Consider the following 10,406-nt stretch of genomic DNA (forward strand, 5'->3'; position numbering starts at 1 on the left):
TGTAAGACTATGATTCTGACTACCAAAGAACTTGAAAATCTTTCTATGGATCAAATTATTTTTTAGACAGTTTGTTTCCTGAAGTGTAACACTGTGTTACACCGTGTTAATAAAGTAATACAAATTCTTTACCCAGCCTTGCTCACACCTGTCAAATGGACAACATGAGTTTGCTAATGCTTTCAAAAAATGCAGTATTTCAAGCTAAATTTAGAATCTAAAACTATAACATTTAAAAAAAAATGTAGTTCGGCTTGAGTTTGTTGTATCTGAGAGATCTCTAGTTTTGTTTATTTAAATCAATAGTGCCATGAGGAAGCTCCTTTTGAACAAATGTAAAAATCTGTTTATCCTGTTGTGGCGGAATATTGTGACACACACATCATGTTTGCTCATTGAGAAGTAAACATTTTTGTAATTATTTTGACTGAATGGATTCAGTGTGGTAGACTTCCACCTCTGCCCCAGAAAGTGAAAAGTTGTCCACCTATTTCTTTTCAACTATGCAGATGCTGCCATGAAAAAAATTATTCTCAAAGCCTATCTTCTTCCAGTTCTCATCATTAAGTACAAATGCACTTAATGTGGGTCTGTTTCCAAGTGTAAAATTTAATTCAGCATACAGAAAATTATAAAATATCCAATCAGGTCTTCAGCTTTGGATACCTCAAAGAAGGAATGTCAAAGCATCCGAAGGGGGAGAAAGAGGCATTTGAAATCTCTCCAAAAGTCCAGTGGTTTATTTATGGTCAGATTTCAGGGGCTGGAACTTCTTCCTGGAAGTACCTAAACCATATAAGATAGGGTTAACTTCTCTTTATTTTTCCCATCTTCAGGACTTACTGAAAGGAAGAATGACTTCCTCTCTTACATTCTAGAGAAGTATTTAATCTATTAAAAAGAAAACTAAACTTGAGAACAAGAAGATAAGATAATTTGCAGAGGGAAGAAGGGCCCTCTACTTTTGCTTGATTTAGTGCTAGTAGCTGTTTCTCAGGGCACTGTATCTCGAGTGGAGCATCTCCAAGTAAATATCGTGTGGAGACTTGAAGGAAAAATTTCTCCGTCCTTCTCCAGTTTCTATCTTTGAATGGACCCTCAACAAGAATACTGGCTATTGACAGCTGCTGCTAATTATCCTGTTCCTCTTGGTTGCCATTTTGAAATCTGTGTCCCCATGCGCTTTGTAACAGAAGTCTACGTTCTAATATTGGAGTCTGAATTCTAGCCTGGGGAAAACAATACTGCAGAATTCCTCCTTACTTGCATATTTATACATAGATTAAGATCTATATTATTCTAACATCACCTTGGCAACTAAATTTGTACAGAGTTGAAAATCTCACCCAATTTTTGCATTCAATGAAGTAATGCTTGTGGTTGATGTTTAAAGCTTATGATTATTCTCCACTACAGTTCAGTGGTCCTGTCCCACCAGGACACATAAAAATATAAATATATATGTTTATATTATATATAAACACATATATATTACACATCATATTTTATTGTCTAGTTTAACAATATGTATAATAAAATGGTAAACTGCTATTCCTACTTTGGAAAAAAAATTTCCCCATTCTGAAATGCATGATTAATAAAAATAGGTGAGTGTCAGTCAGCATTTGCATTGCTTTTTTAAAAGTAAAAAACTTTTATAGAATCTCAGGTTTGACCTGGACAAAAAACAAAATAGTGGTAAAAAATGTAAATGTTGAGACTCTCAGAGCCATTAAATTACCTTCTCAAATAAGAGATTTTCTTTTAGACTAAGTGTTCTGATAATGTTTGGTGTCAGAAGAGGGAGCTCTTGAACTATGTCACGTTTCTAATAGATTCTAAAGAATACACCTTTATTCCTAAGAGCACACCTTTGTTCCTTGCATTATTAAAATTGAATTTCTCAATACTTAAAACATTTTCAAGTAGCCCACTTAGTCAGAATGGTATATTCAAGATGCACAAGTGCCTTTTAAATACATATAACTGTGTGAAAAAAAGGGGCAAGAATGGCAAAAGCTGAAACCAAAAGTTAAATCAGAAATGGTTTGCATTAAATAAAAACCACATAAATGCACACAAGGTGCATATAATGAGATGCATATGAACCTCATAAAGCATGCAATAAGTGCAAGTATTCACATATTTTATTAAAAGTTGTATGACATATCTAAGGAAGGTTATTGTTTGTGCATAATAATAATTAAAACACCAAAGCTTGTCAGAGAGTACCTGTGTGTTATCTTCATCAATCAGCCAATAAATAAATCTTGCTCACTTTTTTAGATTGAGGCAAAAATTGTCAATATAAACACATCCATAACACAAATTTAATGATATTCTACTGTCATTTCTCAGGAAGATTTTTTAAAGTCAATGTGTAGGAGTTAAGCTAATGTTCCTGACATATGTAGGTCATACAAGATGGGATTTAGTTTACCTGTTCCAGCCACCTGGGACTTAGGCAGTGTGATGAGACCACTCCTACTAATGAAGGAATAATATACCCATCCTGAAACAGGTATTCAAGAAAAGAAAAAACCCTTTTTTGTGAATTTAATGTTTTAATTCCTTAGACATCTAGCTCTAAGTACTTAGAGCTAAGTCCTAAACTGGTAAATTAGGCTGAATACAATGACTTCATGACACTGACTAGACTGGAACTCACCCCTGTGCTGCTCAGGCCATCCACGCAGGGCTGTAGTACATTATGAGACCTGTGAGAGCCCCGTGTTCTTCTGGCAGGGGGATGCAGGTCTCATGTCTAGGTCACATCAAATGGCATCACATGTTCCTATTACTGAATTGTACACCTGAATTTGTCTATCTGAATCAGGAATAAGGTGTCAATATAAAGAAATAGTGAGCTTTAAAGGAGGTGGTGACGCATACAACATACAAGATACCCAAATCTTAACTGAGAAGGATTCTAGGCCATCTGATCTACTTCTGAAGTTTGCTCTTTCTTTGAGCAAAGAATGGTAGAATGGGGCCTCCAGAGATGCCTTTCAACCTAAATTATTTTACATTTTTATGATCTTATAAAGACCTTGAGGGTTTATTCTGAACCTGTCAGGATACTCGTAGTGTATCTAAATGTCTGGATGTCTTCTCTGAGTTTTGTTAGCAGAAACAGGGGAAATCAGGGTTGGAAGAATATCTGCCCTGTATTTCTAAGTATTCTCGGCTGACAGCATGCCAGATGGATGTGTTTACTCATTTGTAAGTGTGTGAGCACGGCAGGGATGGAGAGGGCTTACTATAACAACTGATTTCCCAGGTAGTTCAAGTCACTGTGTACTTCTGCAAGGATCTATTTACATTACAGCTCCTCTTGTGCCGGTGTCAGGCTCAGGACCAGGCCCACTTACCTCTTCTCAAAGACATCAGTAAGTATTTGTTACCAGATGTGACGCAGACATAACTTCTTGGGAAAAAATTATTATGAGGACAATTCCCTAAAGGAAGAAAAATACCATAAGTTTATATAATGAAGGATTCTTCTAAGTTCAACAAAAATACTCTTGAGCACCTGAGGGAAAAAAGAAGTCAGGTAGATCCAGAATGTAAGGCCAGTCTCCTGAACTTTTGTCTCTCTTTTGTGTTACACAAGATGGTTTGAAATGTAGCAATATATCTATTATTCTAAGAATGGGTGATAAATGAACTAAATCCTTCAGAAGGAAATAGTTTAATGTAGTTGAATAATATATTTAAAGAAATAACCTTTATATTTATAAAATATTAATAGAATTATATTGGAAATATATCTTTTGTTATCAGAAAAACTTCCTCAGTGAGATTTATCTTGTAGCAAGCTATCATGTAGTGGCTTGTAAAAAAAAAAAAGGTAATTTCTCATAAAAGGAACATGTCTACCTAATCAGTTTTCTACTAGACTTCATGGAAATAAAATTCTGAAAAAAATAAAATAAAAAATATCTTTTCTTGGAGATACCAAACTTTGCAGCTGGTGTCCCTCAGCCAAAATCCTCATTATGTGCCACAGATGTGGAATCTAAGAGATTAACTAGAAAAATGCTTTGTTAAAGTGAATTCCTATATGGCACTATCAGTTTTTTGCTGTTTGTATTGAGGGATTGTGACACTGGTAAGTCATTGTGAACAATCATGAAGGAAGAGAAGCACTTCAAAAAATACCTCTGCTTTTCATAATTAACCTCTACTGCTGCACAGTAGAGGTGATTGGTAAAACTCACCCACCAAGCTAGATAAAGCAAGCTCTGTAAAACTGTGAGGTGGACATCTGGCAACCCACAAGTGCATACTAAAGACAAGTTTTAAGGCAATTAAAGCTTCATATTTATTTTTTATTAGTTTAGGATGCTTAAGTAAGCTGAAACAATTAAGAAGCTTATTCATATTTTCATTTTGATTTGGAAGACTTAAAGGAACCCACAATCCACGTAGCAGAATTTAGAATAAGTTTCAACTAGAAATCAAAATTCCTTTCTGGAGCAACTGAAACAAATGCAATGATTATTTAGATCTTGTGTGTGTTGTGCCTTATATGTCCTAGTAGAATACATGGTTTAGTAGAAAACTTTTTCTTAAAGCCTTCACCAGGTTAAAGATTTTCCTTAATATCATTATTTCTCCAGAAGGATTTTTCCATAAAAGACAATGATAAATTCTTCTTAGGCAAGATTGAATGTTCAAATTCATTTTGAAAATTATAATAAAATTTAAGATTATAGAATAAATACATGTAGTATTATAGTCTAAAAAATCAACAGAAAGCTTGTCATAAGAATTCTATACATCAATTGCATAATATTTTCTTACAACAAAAATAAGCACATATAGCAGAAACTTTTAAATCAGTTTGCTTTAGCAGGGTATTCATATTATAAGGGAGAGAAAAGAACTATATAGAGAAATTATATGTAAATAAAAGAAAGACCATTAAAAAAATTAAACTGCTTTACACATTCCAAATATAGTTGAAAAGAAGAAGCTATTAGTGTTTCAACATTTTGACATGTAAGCTCTTCATAATCAAGAGAGCACTACAATAAACTCCATTCATAGTAATTTCCAAAGAGAAATAGTATAATCACTCATATTCAGATAAGGTGATATTCTCAGACACTTCCTTATTTCCTTCGACTCATCAGGGAAGTTTCCTTTCTTTGTGTAAAATTGAAATGACAAAGAGCCATTAGACTAATCATACTCACAGAAGAAGAGCTCTTGGCATGTTTAGTTAATCACAATTTCATAGCAAGTGTAATAAAAAATATAGACTGAGAGATCAAAGGGAAAATTATCATTCTTTTTGACAAAGTCATTGAACTAGTTTCAAGAACCCTGTTCATTTTCTGTGGGTGGGAACCTCCTGGCAGATTTGCCCCATGCCTTACCAACTGAGGAATTGCTCCATGACATCCATGCTGTTTTAACAGTTGGACTATACATTTGTACAACAGATGTCTGAAAGAAAAATGCGATTTCCTATCAGAATCTGAGCATTTTTATACCTAGCAGTGATTACTGGAGAATATTTGTCCCAGCAAATATAAGATTTAGCATGGTCATCTCTGATTTTAAAGAGCTACTTCTGACTTTCCTTTGCTTATTGAAAACTTTGTGCTACAAGTGTAATTATATTTTAAGCTAGAGGTAAAGAAAATGCATAAAAATTAAGCATAATAGTTACTACATACAGTATTCTAGTGCATCCCAAAACATTTCAATCTTATTATTCAATAACTTGTTTTTATTTGGTATACAATCCTTCTCATATAGCAAGGTTTGGATGGTAAAATTGCACAGTGGCCCTTGAATGAAAATAAGAGAGATTTGTATACCAGCTCTGCTCAAAGGAAACTGCTTCATACCTCTAATTTTTATTCCTTCTAAAATGAGATCAATTATACTAAAAGAAACTCATATTTATATGGCACTTCTTTCAAACCAGACAGTCATAGGCTTGTAAAAAAGTAGAGGTTTAAATTTGCTTTAATTTTTTTTTCAGTTATGTATACATTCACTAGTTCAAGTAGGTTTCATTACATTAGAAGTTCTCCAAAATAATATACGTTCAAGGCATATTTCATAACTGTCTTTATATGCTACTGAGTAGAGATTTGTGTATGAAAAAATTAAAATTTAATAATGAGCACCAATTGCATTATTTAAATAATTGTTTTCAGCACTCTCCTTAAGATTATTAAGTGTCTATTTTTTCACATAGTATGATACTTCTACAAGTTCTTCCTTTGTCACATACAAAGCAAGATTAAGTTGTGTCTGGGAAATTGTACAAGCACTGTACAAAAAACCTAGATTACAATAGGAAATTGTATAAATTCATTTTAGTCAAATAAACTGACCTCTTCACCAAAACCAATGCCTTCCTTGAAATATTGTGTGAAATTCCAATTGCATAATTATAGTTTCTTCATGTAATATGCAACGTAGTACTGAATCTTTAAGACATTTCAATATTTTTACTGTGATAATATGTACTTTATACTTATTTTAATCATGAAGTAGTCTGAAATGTTTCAAGTAACTTTACAAAAGAATCAGTACAATCCCACACTTTAACTCCTCCCCTGCTGCCAAATACTAGCTCATTTTTATCTCATTTTGCCTGCCTTCCTTCTCATCCTCAAGAGAACATAATTTTTTGTGCTATAGTTCACTAAAAATTATTGCTTTAGGGGGATGGAAGAATTTAGAAAAAGAAATTATTGCCACAAGTGAAAGAAAAATCAAACTTTTGGATCCCAATTTGATTTATTTTTGGATTAAATTTTATTAGGTGCCAGCTAAACATCTAACTGCTCAATTTTTATGATGTTTGTTAGGTATGTTCAGAAGCAGGGATTCAATCTTTTGAGGAATGTTTTTGATAGAATTTTGCGAGTAGAATAAGTATTGGGTTTCATTATTTACAATAAATATGTGCTTTTAAATGTAGCTCTCTGGCCATACATTATCTTAACTCATGACTGATATTTTAATACTGCATTTTTGTTTTAATTATAGCATTATACTTGTTAAAATATTTTGATACAGAATTGCACCAAATATAGACTAAGACCACAGAAGTAAAAAATAGGTAGAAGACCGAGTGAAATGAAAGGTTCAAATTAATTAATTCATAAACACAGAGAAGTTTTAGGCTTGCACCCACCTTTCAATAAACGACTAAATCCTTGCAAAATGAAATGCCTTTTGCCATGTGATAAATAATCATTCTAAACCCTAGAACTCACATTGGGGACAGATGTGAAGACATTAAAGACACAGGGCAATAGCAGCTAATGCTTACAAATATCTAAACTTCAAAGGTTGTCGACAGCAGCAGAGAACCTTCTTGGTAGCGTACATTCATACGTGACGTAGGAGAGAGCAAGGCAAAGCAATTACTCTTTATGACAACATCAAAAAATTTAAAATCCTCTGGTAAGTGGTAGGAAGGTCTCTTCGCTCGTGTTATGCTGTTCCGTTTTTCTGCTGAGGACAGAAGTTGTGGTGCAGGTGGTATGTTCTAGCACTTGTTACAGGTGTGTCTCACTGTTGGCTTGAATTGGCTCATTTGGAGCTGAAACAACAACAACAACCCACAAAATTAAAAAAAAATCACAGACCAAATTAAAGAAAACAACCCAAAATCTCCAGAAGATAGGTCTAAAGAGAATTCCTCATCTCAATTTATAACTGGAAAAGTTGGATTTTTCAATATTTTTGGTCCAATAAAACTTGATTTGTGGTAGCTAGTTACCTTAAAGCTATCTGTTTGAAAAGATTGGAAAATCTTTGGAGTAGCAATTAAGTGGTTCCCCTGACAAGGGCTACCAAGGAAATGGTAATTGTAACAAAATATGATGAGTAAAAAGATGCAATTTAAGTTTTATTGAACAAAAAAGAAAAACTTTTATTTGTCTATAATGTCAAGGAGTAGATATTTACTGAGTCAGGCTATTAATTAACTATATTTACCAAGAAATCATTTATGCAGCTGAAGAAATGGCCAGCTGTAATTGGTCCCCTACCTCAGGGGAGCCAAGGACAACTCTTGTTAGGCTGGAATGACACAAATCTGGATCCTGACCAGCTGGAGCAGACTTTCTTCTTCCAATATGCCCGTATTTCCCTGCTGAGAAACCTTCTGCCAGAACAGGCCCCTGTCAAAGTTTTCAGTGTGTCTTGTCTGTCACTATCATGAATCAACATTTTACTCCATAACAAGTTTCTAAGGAAAAATTGTTATTTATCTGCTTTCACTTTTTATGAAGAAAGTTATGCAGAATCATTTAAAATGAAATTTAATTCAATTTGTTTGTTTAGGGATATTCAAAACAAAACTCTCTGTGTCTTATAATGCTTTCTCTGTTGCATGTTTTAAATATACACTTTTAGGAGAAACATAAAGCCACTTTCTTAAAGGGACAAACAGCACTTTTTACAAAAAAAAACCTTTATGTCAATAGAAAATTTGTATTAAAATATCAAGAGAGAAAAATCATACAGCAGCCAGTAATAACACGTAGTGAATGCAATTTTTCACTAAAGAATCCAAACAGTAGCTATTTTAAGATGAATATCTTTCAAATTACCATTTTCTATTTAGAAATTTATTTGCTCTAAGTTACTCCCATTTCCAGATGTTCCCATAACTGTGGCTAGATTAATGTCATTAATGTTATTTGTCATCAGTTTCTCTTATCATGAATTAAAAAATGAAAGTTGTAACACAATCTCTTACTTTCTTTCACTTTAGGGAAAACCACGTAGAAACGAAAACTTCCCATACATAGAGCTAATGAACAGTCAGACATCCTTTATTAAGCACCAGGAAGTGTTAATTAAACTTTGATTTTTTTTTTGTCAGAGCTTAGTTTCTCTTTCTAAATTAAAATAAGTTATTGTTGCTTTCCCTCCTTTAAATTTTTTTTATCATGTGACTGATTTGCAGTTCCCAGTGTTGTAGATGACAGTATTTTGACTTCATCAGACAATTTTCCTATATTTGTTTTTTTATTCTTTCCATCAGTTTCTACCTATTCCTTAAACACCAAGGATGTTGGTTGATTTCATGGGTTATTTCACCTCAGAGTGTCTCATTTAATTCTGTAGGTGGTTGAAATTGCCTGATCAATAGGTTCTGTACTTGTAATATTTATGGTAAAGGATAAAGGGAGAGAGTTTAATTGGATATTAGACTCTTGGGAGTTTATCCCATATTAATGGGATTATTTACTCCATTATGTACTATATGTCACCTGAAAGCTCTATATTTAACCATCCTCCAAACATACTCCTGATGTCACAAAGAAATTTTGGGAGGTCTGCAAGAACTGTGGTATGTAACATAACATTTAGTAAATAAGCAGGGTAGGTGGAAGAGAATGATTTTTTCTTTAAGATTTCAATTTAACACATAAACACATATGTTGTCATCTTATTGAAGGGGTGCCATACAGTTGTCTCATTATTATAAAGGTTTCATACCTTCTCAGTGTTTCTCGTGGGCCTCTCCTCAGAGCACTGCCTCTCTCTTCTTCACAAAGCAGCCAGCTGACTCCAGTTCCCTTCTCACCCAGCCACCCCTCTCTTTTATAGCACTCTCCTTCTCACTGGTTACAGCTGGGTCCTGTTAAAGTTCAGACCTGCTCCTAATCTTTGATAATTGGCCCAGCTGCAACTCCTTAGGGGTAAGATTACTTTCTACATTATCTTTATTTTCTTATATTCTATCCTGCTACACACAAGTCTCTCTCTTTGAAAAACACCCCCTGCCTCATGTCCTGTACTTCTTCAAACGCTCTGGTCCAAGCTGGACCTGCACTATGGATCCAGGGGAGCAGACACTTGTGACCACTGAAGGCAACTGAGTCCCAGTCTCAACATTTAACTTTCCTACCTTGGGCTTCATCCTCAGGGTACAGCTGAAAGCCCAAGTGTGGAATTTACGTGACAAAGTATGATTGTCTTCACTGTATATTGGCTTCTGAACTAGGCTATTAGAGCAAGTTTTCCCTTATTCTGACTACCATATCTTTCTAAATTTCCCAGCTATCCTTCATTGAAACCTACTGGTCTCTATTAAACAATGGAAAAATTATGTACACATCATAGATAGCCAAAGCCTGTTCCTGTTCTAAAGCATTTCCCATCTTAAGGTTTTCAGAACTCCACACAGAGACCTATCTTCCACTATACTATGACTTTTCCACACCTCAATACAATTACATTTACTGTATTTTCATTTTGACAATCTTTGCAGCCTCTTCTGATTTTTGTTAGAAATATATTTGAAAGAGAATATTTTTTCATCTGAGTGTTCAGGCAAATGTCAAATGTATAACTGGGATAATTTAATTGCATACATGCATTTCAGGTGGGAAGAAATTTATTACACAGATAGAAAT

General features: G+C 34.0%; 1 long non-coding RNA gene across 2 annotated transcripts; it reads right to left on the bottom strand.

Annotated features, from left to right (window-relative positions):
- Positions 1–638: 638 nt before the first annotated feature.
- On the bottom strand, positions 639–9,540 carry LOC131554574 (uncharacterized). 2 transcript variants are annotated; one of them, XR_009274400.1, is made up of 5 exons: positions 9,487–9,540; positions 8,028–8,159; positions 7,304–7,576; positions 3,372–3,458; positions 639–786 (listed from the first exon to the last, which is right to left on the bottom strand). It is a non-coding gene; the product is annotated as an uncharacterized LOC131554574 (long non-coding RNA). The 2 variants fall into 2 exon arrangements; XR_009274399.1 differs by lacking the exons at positions 639–786; positions 3,372–3,458 and having other exon boundaries at positions 4,348–7,576.
- Between the last annotated feature and the right edge of the window lie 866 nt (positions 9,541–10,406).

The sequence above is a fragment of the Ammospiza caudacuta genome, chromosome 2 (assembly GCF_027887145.1).
Source record: "Ammospiza caudacuta isolate bAmmCau1 chromosome 2, bAmmCau1.pri, whole genome shotgun sequence".
NCBI classification, from domain to species: Eukaryota; Metazoa; Chordata; class Aves; order Passeriformes; family Passerellidae; genus Ammospiza; species Ammospiza caudacuta.